The following is a 16940-nucleotide window of genomic DNA, read 5'->3' on the forward strand; positions in this document are numbered from 1 at the left end:
GAATATGTCATGAATGGGGCGGAAACCATGGAGGGGGCTACCTGAGGAGCCGGGACCTCTACCCTGATGGTGCGCGCAAACTAGCAATGACGTGTTACTAAGAGAAGCTGGGGGCTATGAACTCTGTGCTAGGAGCAGAGACTGAAGTCTGGAGAGTCAGGGCGACATGTACCTAAACAGTATCTAGTATCTGATGTTTAGAGAACATGTTGATATAAACTAGAAGTCAGGAGGGGAAAGGCTAACTTGATTCTAAGACTGGACCTACATGTAGTGCGTGATGAGGAATATTGAATGACCATTAAATGCAGTATTTCTCTAACGTGGAGACGTGAAGGCTAGACAATGACGGAAACTATCGATGCGATTCAGTAGCTTTAGGAATGCAGAGAAGGAGGACTGAACTGATAACTGGAATCATAACATATTCTTGGCAGACTCAGAGGCAGAGCCAGGGTGAGCCGGGCACTGCGAGGCAGGAAGTAAGTGAAGGGTCGAGGATACAGGTGGGGGCTGTATCGCTCCTCAGCGAGGCTTCAGGAGACAGGAGCTGAATCTGGTGTCCAGGCCCTTTTGAGGCCTAGAAACGGGGACTTTTCAATAGAATAACGTGCACACTGAGAAACGTGGCAACGTAGCTTTACATAGGCCTGATATTCGTAGTATTCACGAGAACTGGAAACTGGCATACTAGAGGTGGACACAACTATAATTGCGTCATTAATCGAACATAGGGAATGCATATGCATATTTAATCATGCACACATAACATATGATGGATGACACGTAGGGACACAGAACATGGCAAAATTTACTTTTCCACACAAGCATGGATGGATCAGATGAATCTACTAAACAATAAACCCATCATTGTCGACAGTGCAAAATCCCTTGGTGTCATTCTAGACAAAAAACTCAATCTAACTCCCCACATCAATTCTATTGCAAAATCTGCTCGCTACCAACTGCGCCTTCTTTGGGGAATCCGTCGCTTCTTCCCGGAGCAGGACCTTATACCCTTGGTGCAATCGCTTGTCCTCTCCAGACTAGACTACTGCAATTCTCTTCTTATTGGCCTCCCCAAATCTCACCTGTCCCCACTTAAGTCTGTCTTCCATTCAGCAGCTTGTTTCATTTATGGGGCCAAAAGAAGCGATCACATCACACCGATGTTATCCACCCTCCGCTGGCTTCCCTTCGAGGCTAGAGCTATCTACAAGACCGCTTGTATCACCCACAAAGCCTTGCACTCCTCCTCTCCCCGCTACCTGGCGAATAAACTGAAACTCTCTGGAGGCTCTAGACCTTCACGCAATGCGGAGAATCTACTGCTTGAACCTCCCACTTTCAAGAAGGAAAGAACAATGGCCCAATTCTTTTCAGGCAACGCAGTGAGAATCTGGAACTCCTTTCCGCCTCAGCTCCGGACCACCGCCTCCTCCCAGGCCTTCAAAAGGGTCCTCAAAGTTCTCCTCCTCCAGAGACACCTCCAAAAGTAATTCACGTCCTCTTGCTATCTGTGAGGAAGACTTCCCACTACTGATAATTTCTACTTTCCATGACCATGGAAGTGCCTTCCCAGTGTATTCCTGTGGTTGGAGTGTCTGCCTTTTTGCAGTATTTTCCATGTACTGGTGTTCGGTGCCCTTTTGTAACATGCACACACCACTCTGCCCTTGTAACACACGGTTGCTACCTCTCACATGTTTTTACCTTTGATACTTGCACAAGTGCCACCTTGCCTACGTAACGCTTTTTCTTGTGCCTGAGTGTCTAGCACTTATTGCAGTACTATACCTCAAATTATACTCTGTTTTCTCTTATAACTGCACACTTGTCACTTTTCCTCTTGTGCACTTCTGACTACCTCATGTATTTTTGGTTGCTCACAATTTTTACTACCTCAAGTATTTTGTTTGCTCACAATTGTCACTATTACCTTTACTACCTCATGTATTTTTGGTTGCTCACAATTTTTACTACCTCATGTATTTTGTTTGCTCACAATTGTCACTATTACCTTATGTAAGTAACGTATGTTTTTGCAATCTGTTCTTTTGTAATGTTTCTCATTATGTTTAATTTCTGTTCCTAATGTGAAGCGCTCTGACGCCTTCGGGTAAAGTCCGCGCTATATAAAAATGCATAAATAAAATAAATAAATAAAATTAACAGCAAATCACGGAAAGACCCGCGGGTAATTAAATGTTTATTTAAAACTGCCCACGTGTAGTGGAGGCAGACTGTGCTCGTGTAAATTGTTGTAATACCTAGAAAAGCAAAAATTCCAAGAAGAGAGCAACAAACGTAAACGCTGACACTACGAGGGTCCCGTGTTACTGAGAAGCCTTGTCACGTGGGTTGCAGGAGGGTTTATTTGCATACCCATCAATCAATCAATCATCATAGGCATTTATAGAGCGCTCTACTTACCCGGAGGGTCTCAAGGCGCTATGGGGGGGGGTGCTGCTACTGCCCGAACAGCCAGGTTATGAGCTTCTTCCTGAAGGCGAGGTGGTCTTGGGTCAGGCGCAGGTGGGTCGGGAGGGAGTTCCAGGTCTTGGCGGTCAGGTAGGAGAAGGACCTTCCTCCTGTTGTCGTTCTTCGGATGCGGGGGACGGCGGCGAGGGCGTGACTGGCTGATCGGAGGTGTCGTTTGGGAGCATAGAAGTTGATGCGGTTGTTGAGGTAGCTCGGGCCTTGATCGTGAAGAGCTTTGTGTGCGTGGGTAAGGAGACGGAAGGTGATTCTCTTGTTGACCGGGAGCCAGTGCAGGTCTCTTAGGTGTCCGGAGATGTGGCTGTGTCGTGGGATGTCGAGGATGAGTCTGGCTGAGGCGTTCTGGATCCGTTGGAGTCTCTTCTGGAGCTTGGCGGTGGTTCCGGCGTAGAGGGCGTTGCCGTAGTCCAGTCGGCTGGTGACGAGTGCCTGGGTGACAGTCTTCCTGGTCTCGGTGGGGATCCACCGGAAGATCTTCCGTAGCATGCGCAGGGTGTTGAAGCATGACGAGGAGACGGCGTTGACTTGCTTGGTCATGGAGAGGGAGGAGTCCAGGATGAAGCCCAGGTTGCGTGCGTGGTCTGTCGGTTTGGGTGCGGTGCCCAGGGCGGGGGGCCACCAGGAGTCGTCCCAGGCGGAGGGCGAGGATCCCAGGATGAGGACTTCCGTCTTGTCCGAGTTCAGCCTCAGGCGGCTGGTCGACATCCACTCGGCTACCTCTTTCATTCCTTCGTGAAGGTTGGCTCTGGCGGCGGCGGGGTTGTTGGTCAGGGAGAGGATCAGCTGGGTATCGTCGGCGTAGGAGATGATGTTGAGGTTGTGTTGGCGTGCGATGGCCGCGAGGGGGCTCATGTAGACGTTGAAGAGGGTTGGGCTCAGCGAGGATCCTTGAGGGACGCCGCAGATGACTTCGGTGGCCTCTGACTTGTACGGTGGTAGACGGACTCTCTGTGTTCTTCCGTCGAGGAAGGAGATGATCCATTCCAGCGCCTTCTCCTGGATTCCGACGTTGCTGAGGCGATGCACTAGGGTGCGGTGGCAGACGGTGTCGAAGGCCGCGGAGAGGTCTAGTAGGATGAGGGCCGCTGTTTCTCCGTTGTCCATCAGGGTTCGGATGTCATCGGTGGCAGCGATGAGGGTGGTCTCGGTGCTGTGGTTGGCTCGGAAGCCAGACTGTGAGGGGTCGAGGGATCCGTTCGTCTCGAGGAAGGCGGCCAGCTGCTTGTTGACGGTCTTCTCGATGACTTTGGCTGGGAACGGGAGCAGCGAGATGGGGCGGTAATTCTTGAGCTCGGTGGGGTCCGCTGTTGGTTTCTTGAGTAGAGCGCTGAGTTCGGCATGCTTCCAGCTCTCAGGGAAGGTGGCGGTGGTGAAGGAGGTGTTGATGATGTCACGCAGGTGGGGTGCGATGACGGCGTCGGCCTTGTTGAAGACGTGGTGAGGGCAGGGGTCGGTCGGAGATCCGGAATGGATGGAGTTCATCATGCGGACGGTTTCTTCGGTGCAGATCGGAGTCCAGGCGCGGAGGGTGGTGGTGGGGGGCGGTGGTTCGGTCGAGTTGGACGTGGCGTTCGTCGGTTGGGTGTTGAAGCTGTTGTGTATGTCCGCGATCTTGTTGTGGAAGTAGGAGGCGAGGGAGTTGCAGAGTTCTTGCGATGGGGTGATGTTGTTGTTTCCGGCGTTGGGGTTGGAGAGCTCTTTCACGATGTTGAAGAGTTCCTTGCTGTTGTGTGCGTTGTTATCCAGCCGGTCCTTGAATGCGGTTTTCTTGGTGTCGCGGACAATGCCCTGTCACTTGTAATCCTTTCTATGTGGTTGAAGTAATTTTAACTTAATCAGATGAGAAGGTCAATTAAAAAGTATTTTGTAGAACAGGTTTCAAGTAGACATTTAGTTTTTTTGTCCCGCACTGGGTCTTCAAGGAGTTATATTCTGTGCGGTCTCTGCCACATATTTTTTTTAGCATACTCTGGTTTCTCTTCAAACCGAATAAATCTTTCGCCTTTTACTAAAGATTTCCGTGGAGAGGAGCATTAAAGAGTTTCACTCAATTTTTGAAAGTTATATCTCTGATAGAGCTGTCCAATTCTGTTACAAAAATAGACAAGCTAATAGAACATCAGTGTATCAAAAAGAATAACACTAAAAGTAAGAGGAGAATACTGCTCAGACGCACTGCTGCAGGAACCCGGTTGCAGCCTGTTAATCCTAGAAAATCACAAGACCAGCGGGTAATTAAATATATTTTTTAAACTGCAAATTTGTAGTGGAGGCAGATTAGTGCTCGTGCAAAGCGTTGTAATACCCAGAAAAGGAAACATTGCGCTAAGAGAGCCTTGTTACACTCTCGAGGGTCACGTGCCTTGTCACGTGGGGTCTAGTAGGGTTATTTGCATACCCATAATCCCCTGTCACTTGTAATCCTTCTTATGTACTTGAATTAAATTTACCACTTAATCAAATCAAAACATCAATGACAGTATGTTCAGTGAGACGTTCCAAGTCTTCGTTTCGTGTTCTTTTTTTTGTCACACACTGAGAGTCCAAGATGTTGTCTTCCCTCCGGTCTCTGCTTCAGTGATTATAAGTCATACTCTGGTTTCTCTTCAAACCGAATAAATCTTTCGCCTTTTACTAAAGATTTCCGTGGAGAGGAACATTAAAGAGTTTCACTCAATTTTTGGAAGTTCTATCTGTGATAGAGCTGCCCTGCAGAGTATAAAATAGATAATAGAGGTCGATTGGATAATAATAATTGAATCACTTCCTGAGTAAAAAATTTAGTTTGAAATAATGCAGTTAATACTGCATCGAAAAATATTCATTAAATTCGCTAAGAACTGCTCTGCGAAATTTCTAACGCATCTACAGTGAAAACTCCCAGTCATTGTTATATAAGGAGGCATTTGATAATTAATCTAATTGATGTTTGATCTGGATTGACTTCCCATTTAACTGCTTCTTTGTTTGTTTTAATGTCTTTGGGGCATATCAACAACTATAAAGTTAAAGATAAATCTAAGGGAAGAAATCAAATTAATAGATTTCACACGAATGCAGAATGCAGTGCATTGAGCACGTACGTACACTAATTAATATCTTAATTGTGAAGAAAAACGTCTGTTCGTTGTTATATAAAGTTAAAGATATAAAAAGTAACTCAAAAAGCTTGATTTAAAGATCAATTAAGCACCAATCGCCTTCCTCCAGTGAAAACTCATGTTTGTTGTTTCATAGAGGCATTTTATACTCTGTCAGTAGGACTCAAATTTCAAATGTTTTTCAGTATTTACATATATAATGCCAAATCCAGAAAATAGAATTTAGATGTTCTCTATGTGAGGGTGGAAGGGCACCACACTCTATAATAAACAAGCATTAGCAAAGCCAATAGTTCTTGCCCATGCAAGAGCTTTCAGTTTTGGCAATGTGTTTTAGCCAACGGAGTGCCGGTGGCAGACAACGAACCTGTGACTGAGCCAGGCGAGAGGAGCCTCGGATTGCAACTGCCACGTGAGACCCCGGATTTGATGATCGGAGAGGGCCGCAGCCGAAGAGGTGAGGTGGAGGAGGGGCAGCAGCACCCACAGCCTCTGGGGTGCTGCAGCTTCCAGGAGCGGGCAGAGGCAGTCCCCCAGGCTAGGACAGCAGCAGAGTGGGGCAGTGCAGACAACAACATCCATGCCCATGAAGGTTTACTCAAGCACCTTGTTAGAAATGGGGATTTCTGGTTGGCTAAGGCGTGCGCCAAAGCCAGGCAGAAACCGCCACTCTAGTCAGGGCTTGGGAGTTACACGCCAAAGATAACCCCTGCTCACCCCCTTGGTAGCTTGGCACGAGCAGACAGGCTTATCCCGGAGGCAATGTGTAAAGCATTTGCGCACGCACCCACCAGCAACATCATCCCAAGCCCCCCACAAAAGGAACTCCCCACAAGGTTATATAAAAATAGCCTTTGTATTATCAAAACACATCAGAATCCTAATCACAGGATGTACATTGTGCCAACTGGCACCGGCAATATTTATAAGGGATTATGTACATCTGACAGGGCCACATGGACCACTGTCAGGATCATCACAAAGTGAACTTGGTAAAGGTGAACTGAAACATACAAGTAAAAATAGGTCATAGAACGTACAGTCAGTAAACACTGATAATCACTGCACTTGCAACAGTCTGTGCTATGAAATCCATCATATACAGTATCCCACCAGTCTAACTACATTAGACCCTCACCACCTAAGTAAACCCTTACACTAGCGGCGTAAATCACACAGGGAAGTACAATCTCCCTAACATACCTAAACAGGTAAAACAACCTCATATGCATCTCTAGAGGTATCAAGACAGGGTGCGTAAAACATACTACACATGGTACATTTCCTAACACCCAAAAAGTAGTACATAAATCACATCAAGGTCCAGGTTGCGCCACTGCGCCAATGTCTAAACGTAGCAGCTGCCCACTACTTGCTAGGCAGCTGAGGATAAGAACAGTGTTACACAAAAAGGGGTTTAACCCATATAGTCACGGGGACCTGGGTGCAATATGATACATATAGAGGGGCGTGTCCCCGTGAAAAACGTGTGTGCCGTAAGACCACACTAAAACACAACAACTCAATATTTAAACAATAAACAATGACATTTCAAATGGTAATAGAGTTTTATTACCAAAAGAGCAGAACACAAATTCAATAATAATACACAATTCAATATTGTCGAAACCCCAAGGTCGGGGAGGGGGAAGGAAAGAAGGAAATACTAGGGTGGAAGGTTGTAAAGAGAATAGACACAGTAAAAATGACCTAATTATTACAAGGTTGCGTGACACAATACAAAACCTAAACAATATAAAGGCCTAGCTATGACCACTTATGACCAATTAACAAATGATCCAAAAATATATATCCGGTATGTCTGATAAATCAGATTAGTGGGGACAATGTCCGGTATATCAAAATAGAACAGTCGACGTTTCGACCCCTATTAGCAGGCTGAATGTAGTCCTTTCACGGGGTCTTCATCAGGACGTCACACAGGAGAGGAGAGGGAGAGGTTGGGGCGGGCCAACTGTGGGAAAAGATATTACGACTTTAGTACATGGTCAAGACAGGAGATAATCCACGGGTCTAAACCTATTAATTAATTATGCACATATATACAAAAATTACCATGGGGTACGGCCAGGGAAGGCTCTGTACTCTGGATTTGCGCCACGCTGCGAAGTCGCGGTCAAACAATAACGGTGGGGAACCACCACTACAGAGGAGAAAGACTACAGTTAAAACTGCACGGTGACATTACATCACAGTACTATAGATTAAGACCAAGTGACTCCAATACCTTTTTGCAGTAATTGGAACGTCCACACGCGGGAAACAAGCTCCCTTGTTCCCGCTAAAATGTTGATATACGATGATTAATTGCCTTGATGCGCTGGCGAGATATTACCCCAGGACAGGCGTGGTTAACACATATATTAAGTTATTGCCTCTCAGACGCGCTAGAAAAAGGGGATGAATGAAATAACGTTACTGAATATGTAACATTATTGACCGCAAGTTAAAAAAGATGAACTGCGTGTTTTTCAACTTACGAGAAAAATGGTGGTCTGGGACCAACTTGACTTCAAAACCGAGGTCGTGTGGAGAAACATAAACATAAAGACGATCCGTATCTTTTGGAGGGCGCAAACTGCTGTGGGAGAGTGAGAAGCGCAAGGGTCAATATTTATGTTATTTTAAGCCGTCAAGCAGGCTGTCCACAAAAGGCACTTTTACTCACAGGGATGTTATGGCAATGCGAGTTCGTCAATTGCAGGGAGCCGGAGGCCAAAGAGGGGGGGAAAACTCGCCTTCGTTTTGAATAGTACTTTCACCTTTTGCCTAAAAAGCGGAAAAGATGAGTAAGTCTCACTCGATTTGGAAAAGGTGCCGCAAAGCGCCCGTCGGTTATATTGCTTACTTCAAAACTGAACGCTGCACACGCTCAAAGGATCCGCGCTGCACCGTGTCAGTATGGGTCCGGACAGCAACTCCGCCACACTACAACGCGGAGTTTGTGGGCGGGGCCTATGGCTGCCTGCTCCATCAAAATGAAAGAAATACTCAAAAAAAGGGCTAGTTACTGGCGGTGGAGTCTGCAAACCGATATATTTGAAGTGTAATTACAATTAAGCTGTACAAAAACCCACAGTGGTCCGGCAGTTCAGATAAATAAATCAATAAATCGGTTTACGAATAACATGGTGGGTGCATATCCAGTATACGAGAACAACATAATTATCAACAATACGCAAGTGGTGCTTCTCTCATACAAGAGGAAGTAAACCCCTTATCGCATCAATCTATAACTGAACGTAATAGAAAGTCTGTGAAAATACATTGATGATTATAAATACAATCCATAGAAAATGCGGAGGCATAATTACCAATTCCCAGATTGCAGATGGAACAGCTGCACAATGGTTACAAAGAGAGAAAGGAAAACAGTGGGTGCATCTCTCACACAGGAGGATGAAGACCCCTTTTGCCCTTACTCCACAGGTTACCAGAATAGACTCAGAAGTCACATTTGTCATAATGTATCAAAGAGAGCCTTGTTGGATCTCTCACCCTAACGCTGCCAATTGTGATAGACTGCTGTCCTGTTCATTCAGTCCATGTTTTATGGAGTCCAAAAGGGACATCCATTTGGACTCCCGTGTGTTAAGGATAGCCCGGAGATTGCCTCCCCGTCTACCCAAAGTCACTTTTTCAACGGCGAACCACCGCAAGTCTGTGACCAAATGGCCAGCTGTCTGCCAATGGTCAACCAGTGGGGCGCCTGCCACTTTGCATCTTAATCTGCTGCAATGAGATGAGATTCTGGCTTTAATTTTCTGTTGAGTTTGGCCTACGTACAGTTGACCACATGGGCAACGGATGATATATATCACCCCCATGGAATTGCAGTTGGTATAGTGTCGGAGGGTGTACGTTCTCCCATGATGGTCAAATGTTTTGATCTGAATTGTGGTATCGCATGCCGTACAACCGCCACATCTATAGTGGCCAATTACAGGGGGCAGATTCCAGAGAGAGGTTAGAGTAGGTTGGTTCTCACCTTCAAGAAAAGAGTGGACAACCAAGTCCCTAATATTTTTTGCTCTCTTAAAGGAATGAAGAGGCAACTCTGGTTGATTAATGACTTCGGCCACTAACGGCCAGTTGAGATTAATAATCTTCTTAATCTCATTGCTGCGAGTGGAAAAAGTCGTGACACAGATCACACGATCAGTTGTGGCCCGTGGAACATCATTAGGATTGAGTAGAGAATCACGGGGGTTATACCAAGCCCGTTTCCTGGCTCTTTTAACCAGCCTGGTGGGATAACCTCGTGATATCAGACGGTCACTCAGGACCTCCGACTCCGAGAAATAATCTGCTCTGGTGGAACAGTTTCTCCTAATCCTAAAAAATTGGCCAACTGGCAAGTTGTCCTTAAGACCTCTCGGATGGTGACTTTGGTATTGTAGAAGTGAGTTACGTTCAGTGGGCTTCCTGAACAGAGTGGTATAAAGATGGTCTAAGTCTACACAGATTGAGATGTCTAGGAAAGGTATGGCTTTGTTGCTGGATTCCATCGTGAACTGGATTGCCGCATTTCGGGTGTTGAGCCAATCATGAAACAATTGGAGTTGGACGACATCCCCGTCCCAAATGCACAGGACGTCGTCTATATATCTGACCCAGAGTGGCAGATGGGCCTTAAATGGGTTGGTGGGTGGAAAGATATGCTGATGTTCGAAATAATCCATGAAGATTATAGCCAGATTGGGAGCAAAAGTGGCCCCCATCGCTACGCCCCTAGTCTGCAAGTAGAACCGATCTTCGAAAATGAAAAAATTTTGCATCATTGCAATTTCCAATAGTTCAATAATGAACTCAGTAGGAACCTGGGCCGGAGTGGGTCGAGTATCCAATACCGTTCTTATTATGTCCAATGCTTCTTGTTGGGGTATGCTCGTATAGAGCGATACAATATCGCATGTGACCAGAAGGGAACTCTCTGGATTAAAAGGTCGGCCGTCTATCAGATTGATGACTTGGGTTGTGTCTCGTAAATAAGCCTTAGTTTGTAAAGCAATAGGCTTAAGGAAAAAATCCACGTATTGGCATAAGGGTTCCAAAAGAGATCCGCAGCCAGAAACTATCGGGCGTCCGGGGGGTTTTTGCAAGTTCTTGTGAACTTTTGGCAAAGTATATATTGTTGCCAGTCTCGGAAATTTCTGATTAAGAAATTCGAACTCATGTTTGCTTAGAAAGCCAGTATCCATGCCTTTTTGCGTAACTCTTAAGATGGTCTTACTCAAGTTACTTGAGGGGTCATTGGGTAAAAGACGGTAGCTGATGCCATCCGATAGTTGTCTATGAATTTCTGCTCTATAGTCTGAAAGGTCTTGAACCACAATGGCACCGCCTTTATCCGCCGGTTTTATAACAACCTCTTTGTTGTTACTCAAATCAGTCAATGCCTTCTTCTCTATTTTGGATAAATTCAACCTCGTGAATTTAGGCTCTTTTAGGGACTGGTCTATAGCGGAGGTTACAATATCCTCAAAGGCCAGGATCCGGCTGTTCATAGCATAAGTCGGTGGAAAGAAAGTCGAAGGAACCCTTAAGCCGGTAGCTGAATTGTTCAGTCTAATCGTCTGATTTCGGAAGAAATATCGCAGCCTGATCCTTCTGAAAAAACTATAAAGTTCCGTTTTCAGCAAGAATTTATTTACTGAGGCAGTTGGGACATAGGAAAGTCCTCGGCCGAGGACTTTAACTTCTGCCTCCTGGAGCTGATATTTAGAGATGTTGATCACGGGACTAGTGGAATTGGGAGTGCCAAGGTCTGGTGGATTCGGCACGGCTACCATCTGTAGGTGTTCCTCCGTGTCGATATCTCCCCGTGGGACTCGGGGCGGAAATTGACCCGCTTCTGTTGCTTGCCTCGGCCTCCTTCCCATCCCGCCTGGTTCTGTGGTTGGCCTCTTATTGGACCACGGGGCCAATTGCTGCCACGGCCTCGTGGTGGACGCCACTGCCCCCGTCCCTGGTCTAAAAAATGAGGTGGAAACTGGGGAGGGTATTGCTGGTAATTGGGGTCTAGAATAGGGTAGGGAGGGTATGGGTAGGAGGTACTTGGTCCTGCCTCAGCCTCACTCCCAGAACTGTAGGAGGAGTCCGAGAAGGTGGTGTAGTTCTGTCGTCCTCTATAGCCCCCACGGCCCCGATTGGTGAAACGGCCTGAGTTATCCTGTTTGTAATACTCGGGCTGTAGATATGGATACACCAATTTTTTGTCAAAATTCCTGAGATCACGTGCCAATTTCTCCAGTTTCTTGGTTTGCGCAGTGGTGTCAAAATCTTTGATGGTTACTTCCAAATTATCTATGGCCTCCTTAGCTTTTGTTAGGGTACTGTCACCCAAAATTTCTGCCTTTAGATCTGCGATCTCTTTACTCAAAGAGACTACCTGTTCTGCAGCTGTCTCCACTCCCAGCACCATCCAGTGCCGGGAGCAGTTGTTAGCCACGTAACTAAACCCCTCTTTAAATTTAGGCACGTCAACAAATATTACGGGTTCGATTTTAATTTGCAGACCCACCGGGATTATGTTCTCTTGCAGGTACCTCGTAAAGAGGTGACCGTGAAGTCGTGTTCGGATAAGTTTTTTCTCAAGTCTTTCTAGACGGGCTACTTTATCATTAAGAGTGATGTCAATAGCCGGGACTGAGGTGGACAAAAAAGTAGACGACAGGTCTTTAGTTAACTGATTAATATACTCCTCTGTATATGAGAGTAATTCTGATTCCACCATGGTATGGCTAAAATTAATTTAGAAAAGAAACCTCGCAGGTCAGCACCTGCTCAGAGAGTGTTACACAAAAAGGGGTTTAACCCATATAGTCACGGGGACCTGGGTGCAATATGATACATATAGAGGGGCGTGTCCCCGTGAAAAACGTGTGTGCCGTAAGACCACACTAAAACACAACAACTCAATATTTAAACAATAAACAATGACATTTCAAATGGTAATAGAGTTTTATTACCAAAAGAGCAGAACACAAATTCAATAATAATACACAATTCAATATTGTCGAAACCCCAAGGTGGGGGAGGGGGAAGGAAAGAAGGAAATACTAGGGTGGAAGGTTGTAAAGAGAATAGACACAGTAAAAATGACCTAATTATTACAAGGTTGCGTGACACAATACAAAACCTAAACAATATAAAGGCCTAGCTATGACCACTTATGACCAATTAACAAATGATCCAAAAATATATATCCGGTATGTCTGATAAATCAGATTAGTGGGGACAATGTCCGGTATATCAAAATAGAACAGTCGACGTTTCGACCCCTATTAGCAGGCTGAATGTAGTCCTTTCACGGGGTCTTCATCAGGACGTCACACAGGAGAGGAGAGGGAGAGGTTGGGGCGGGCCAACTGTGGGAAAAGATATTACGACTTTAGTACATGGTCAAGACAGGAGATAATCCACGGGTCTAAACCTATTAATTAATTATGCACATATATACAAAAATTACCATGGGGTACGGCCAGGGAAGGCTCTGTACTCTGGATTTGCGCCACGCTGCGAAGTCGCGGTCAAACAATAACGGTGGGGAACCACCACTACAGAGGAGAAAGACTACAGTTAAAACTGCACGGTGACATTACATCACAGTACTATAGATTAAGACCAAGTGACTCCAATACCTTTTTGCAGTAATTGGAACGTCCACACGCGGGAAACAAGCTCCCTTGTTCCCGCTAAAATGTTGATATACGATGATTAATTGCCTTGATGCGCTGGCGAGATATTACCCCAGGACAGGCGTGGTTAACACATATATTAAGTTATTGCCTCTCAGACGCGCTAGAAAAAGGGGATGAATGAAATAACGTTACTGAATATGTAACATTATTGACCGCAAGTTAAAAAAGATGAACTGCGTGTTTTTCAACTTACGAGAAAAATGGTGGTCTGGGACCAACTTGACTTCAAAACCGAGGTCGTGTGGAGAAACATAAACATAAAGACGATCCGTATCTTTTGGAGGGCGCAAACTGCTGTGGGAGAGTGAGAAGCGCAAGGGTCAATATTTATGTTATTTTAAGCCGTCAAGCAGGCTGTCCACAAAAGGCACTTTTACTCACAGGGATGTTATGGCAATGCGAGTTCGTCAATTGCAGGGAGCCGGAGGCCAAAGAGGGGGGGAAAACTCGCCTTCGTTTTGAATAGTACTTTCACCTTTTGCCTAAAAAGCGGAAAAGATGAGTAAGTCTCACTCGATTTGGAAAAGGTGCCGCAAAGCGCCCGTCGGTTATATTGCTTACTTCAAAACTGAACGCTGCACACGCTCAAAGGATCCGCGCTGCACCGTGTCAGTATGGGTCCGGACAGCAACTCCGCCACACTACAACGCGGAGTTTGTGGGCGGGGCCTATGGCTGCCTGCTCCATCAAAATGAAAGAAATACTCAAAAAAAGGGCTAGTTACTGGCGGTGGAGTCTGCAAACCGATATATTTGAAGTGTAATTACAATTAAGCTGTACAAAAACCCACAGTGGTCCGGCAGTTCAGATAAATAAATCAATAAATCGGTTTACGAATAACATGGTGGGTGCATATCCAGTATACGAGAACAACATAATTATCAACAAACAAACATGGATCATTTGTTAATTGGTCATAAGTGGTCATAGCTAGGCCTTTATATTGTTTAGGTTTTGTATTGTGTCACGCAACCTTGTAATAATTAGGTCATTTTTACTGTGTCTATTCTCTTTACAACCTTCCACCCTAGTATTTCCTTCTTTCCTTCCCCCTCCCCCACCTTGGGGTTTCGACAATATTGAATTGTGTATTATTATTGAATTTGTGTTCTGCTCTTTTGGTAATAAAACTCTATTACCATTTGAAATGTCATTGTTTATTGTTTAAATATTGAGTTGTTGTGTTTTAGTGTGGTCTTACGGCACACACGTTTTTCACGGGGACACGCCCCTCTATATGTATCATATTGCACCCAGGTCCCCGTGACTATATGGGTTAAACCCCTTTTTGTGTAACACTCTCTGAGCAGGTGCTGACCTGCGAGGTTTCTTTTCTAAATTAATTTTAGCCATACCATGGTGGAATCAGAATTACTCTCATATACAGAGGAGTATATTAATCAGTTAACTAAAGACCTGTCGTCTACTTTTTTGTCCACCTCAGTCCCGGCTATTGACATCACTCTTAATGATAAAGTAGCCCGTCTAGAAAGACTTGAGAAAAAACTTATCCGAACACGACTTCACGGTCACCTCTTTACGAGGTACCTGCAAGAGAACATAATCCCGGTGGGTCTGCAAATTAAAATCGAACCCGTAATATTTGTTGACGTGCCTAAATTTAAAGAGGGGTTTAGTTACGTGGCTAACAACTGCTCCCGGCACTGGATGGTGCTGGGAGTGGAGACAGCTGCAGAACAGGTAGTCTCTTTGAGTAAAGAGATCGCAGATCTAAAGGCAGAAATTTTGGGTGACAGTACCCTAACAAAAGCTAAGGAGGCCATAGATAATTTGGAAGTAACCATCAAAGATTTTGACACCACTGCGCAAACCAAGAAACTGGAGAAATTGGCACGTGATCTCAGGAATTTTGACAAAAAATTGGTGTATCCATATCTACAGCCCGAGTATTACAAACAGGATAACTCAGGCCGTTTCACCAATCGGGGCCGTGGGGGCTATAGAGGACGACAGAACTACACCACCTTCTCGGACTCCTCCTACAGTTCTGGGAGTGAGGCTGAGGCAGGACCAAGTACCTCCTACCCATACCCTCCCTACCCTATTCTAGACCCCAATTACCAGCAATACCCTCCCCAGTTTCCACCTCATTTTTTAGACCAGGGACGGGGGCAGTGGCGTCCACCACGAGGCCGTGGCAGCAATTGGCCCCGTGGTCCAATAAGAGGCCAACCACAGAACCAGGCGGGATGGGAAGGAGGCCGAGGCAAGCAACAGAAGCGGGTCAATTTCCGCCCCGAGTCCCACGGGGAGATATCGACACGGAGGAACACCTACAGATGGTAGCCGTGCCGAATCCACCAGACCTTGGCACTCCCAATTCCACTAGTCCCGTGATCAACATCTCTAAATATCAGCTCCAGGAGGCAGAAGTTAAAGTCCTCGGCCGAGGACTTTCCTATGTCCCAACTGCCTCAGTAAATAAATTCTTGCTGAAAACGGAACTTTATAGTTTTTTCAGAAGGATCAGGCTGCGATATTTCTTCCGAAATCAGACGATTAGACTGAACAATTCAGCTACCGGCTTAAGGGTTCCTTCGACTTTCTTTCCACCGACTTATGCTATGAACAGCCGGATCCTGGCCTTTGAGGATATTGTAACCTCCGCTATAGACCAGTCCCTAAAAGAGCCTAAATTCACGAGGTTGAATTTATCCAAAATAGAGAAGAAGGCATTGACTGATTTGAGTAACAACAAAGAGGTTGTTATAAAACCGGCGGATAAAGGCGGTGCCATTGTGGTTCAAGACCTTTCAGACTATAGAGCAGAAATTCATAGACAACTATCGGATGGCATCAGCTACCGTCTTTTACCCAATGACCCCTCAAGTAACTTGAGTAAGACCATCTTAAGAGTTACGCAAAAAGGCATGGATACTGGCTTTCTAAGCAAACATGAGTTCGAATTTCTTAATCAGAAATTTCCGAGACTGGCAACAATATATACTTTGCCAAAAGTTCACAAGAACTTGCAAAAACCCCCCGGACGCCCGATAGTTTCTGGCTGCGGATCTCTTTTGGAACCCTTATGCCAATACGTGGATTTTTTCCTTAAGCCTATTGCTTTACAAACTAAGGCTTATTTACGAGACACAACCCAAGTCATCAATCTGATAGACGGCCGACCTTTTAATCCAGAGAGTTCCCTTCTGGTCACATGCGATATTGTATCGCTCTATACGAGCATACCCCAACAAGAAGCATTGGACATAATAAGAACGGTATTGGATACTCGACCCACTCCGGCCCAGGTTCCTACTGAGTTCATTATTGAACTATTGGAAATTGCAATGATGCAAAATTTTTTCATTTTCGAAGATCGGTTCTACTTGCAGACTAGGGGCGTAGCGATGGGGGCCACTTTTGCTCCCAATCTGGCTATAATCTTCATGGATTATTTCGAACATCAGCATATCTTTCCACCCACCAACCCATTTAAGGCCCATCTGCCACTCTGGGTCAGATATATAGACGACGTCCTGTGCATTTGGGACGGGGATGTCGTCCAACTCCAATTGTTTCATGATTGGCTCAACACCCGAAATGCGGCAATCCAGTTCACGATGGAATCCAGCAACAAAGCCATACCTTTCCT

At 45.6% G+C, this 16940-nt stretch overlaps 2 non-coding genes and 1 pseudogene across 3 annotated transcripts in view; 2 read left to right on the forward strand and 1 right to left on the reverse strand.

Annotated features, from left to right (window-relative positions):
• The window catches only part of LOC144807854 (DBIRD complex subunit ZNF326-like), a 263958-nt pseudogene that overhangs the window by 88612 nt on the left and 158406 nt on the right, over positions 1-16940 (reverse strand). The window lies entirely within an intron of this gene.
• LOC144808114 (U5 spliceosomal RNA) lies at positions 4464-4579 on the forward strand. The gene has a single exon (XR_013606646.1). It is a non-coding gene; the product is annotated as a U5 spliceosomal RNA (small nuclear RNA).
• On the forward strand, positions 5090-5205 carry LOC144808108 (U5 spliceosomal RNA). Its single transcript, XR_013606640.1, has one exon. It is a non-coding gene; the product is annotated as a U5 spliceosomal RNA (small nuclear RNA).

Source organism: Lissotriton helveticus, chromosome 1_2, assembly GCF_964261635.1.
Source record: "Lissotriton helveticus chromosome 1_2, aLisHel1.1, whole genome shotgun sequence".
NCBI classification, from domain to species: Eukaryota; Metazoa; Chordata; class Amphibia; order Caudata; family Salamandridae; genus Lissotriton; species Lissotriton helveticus.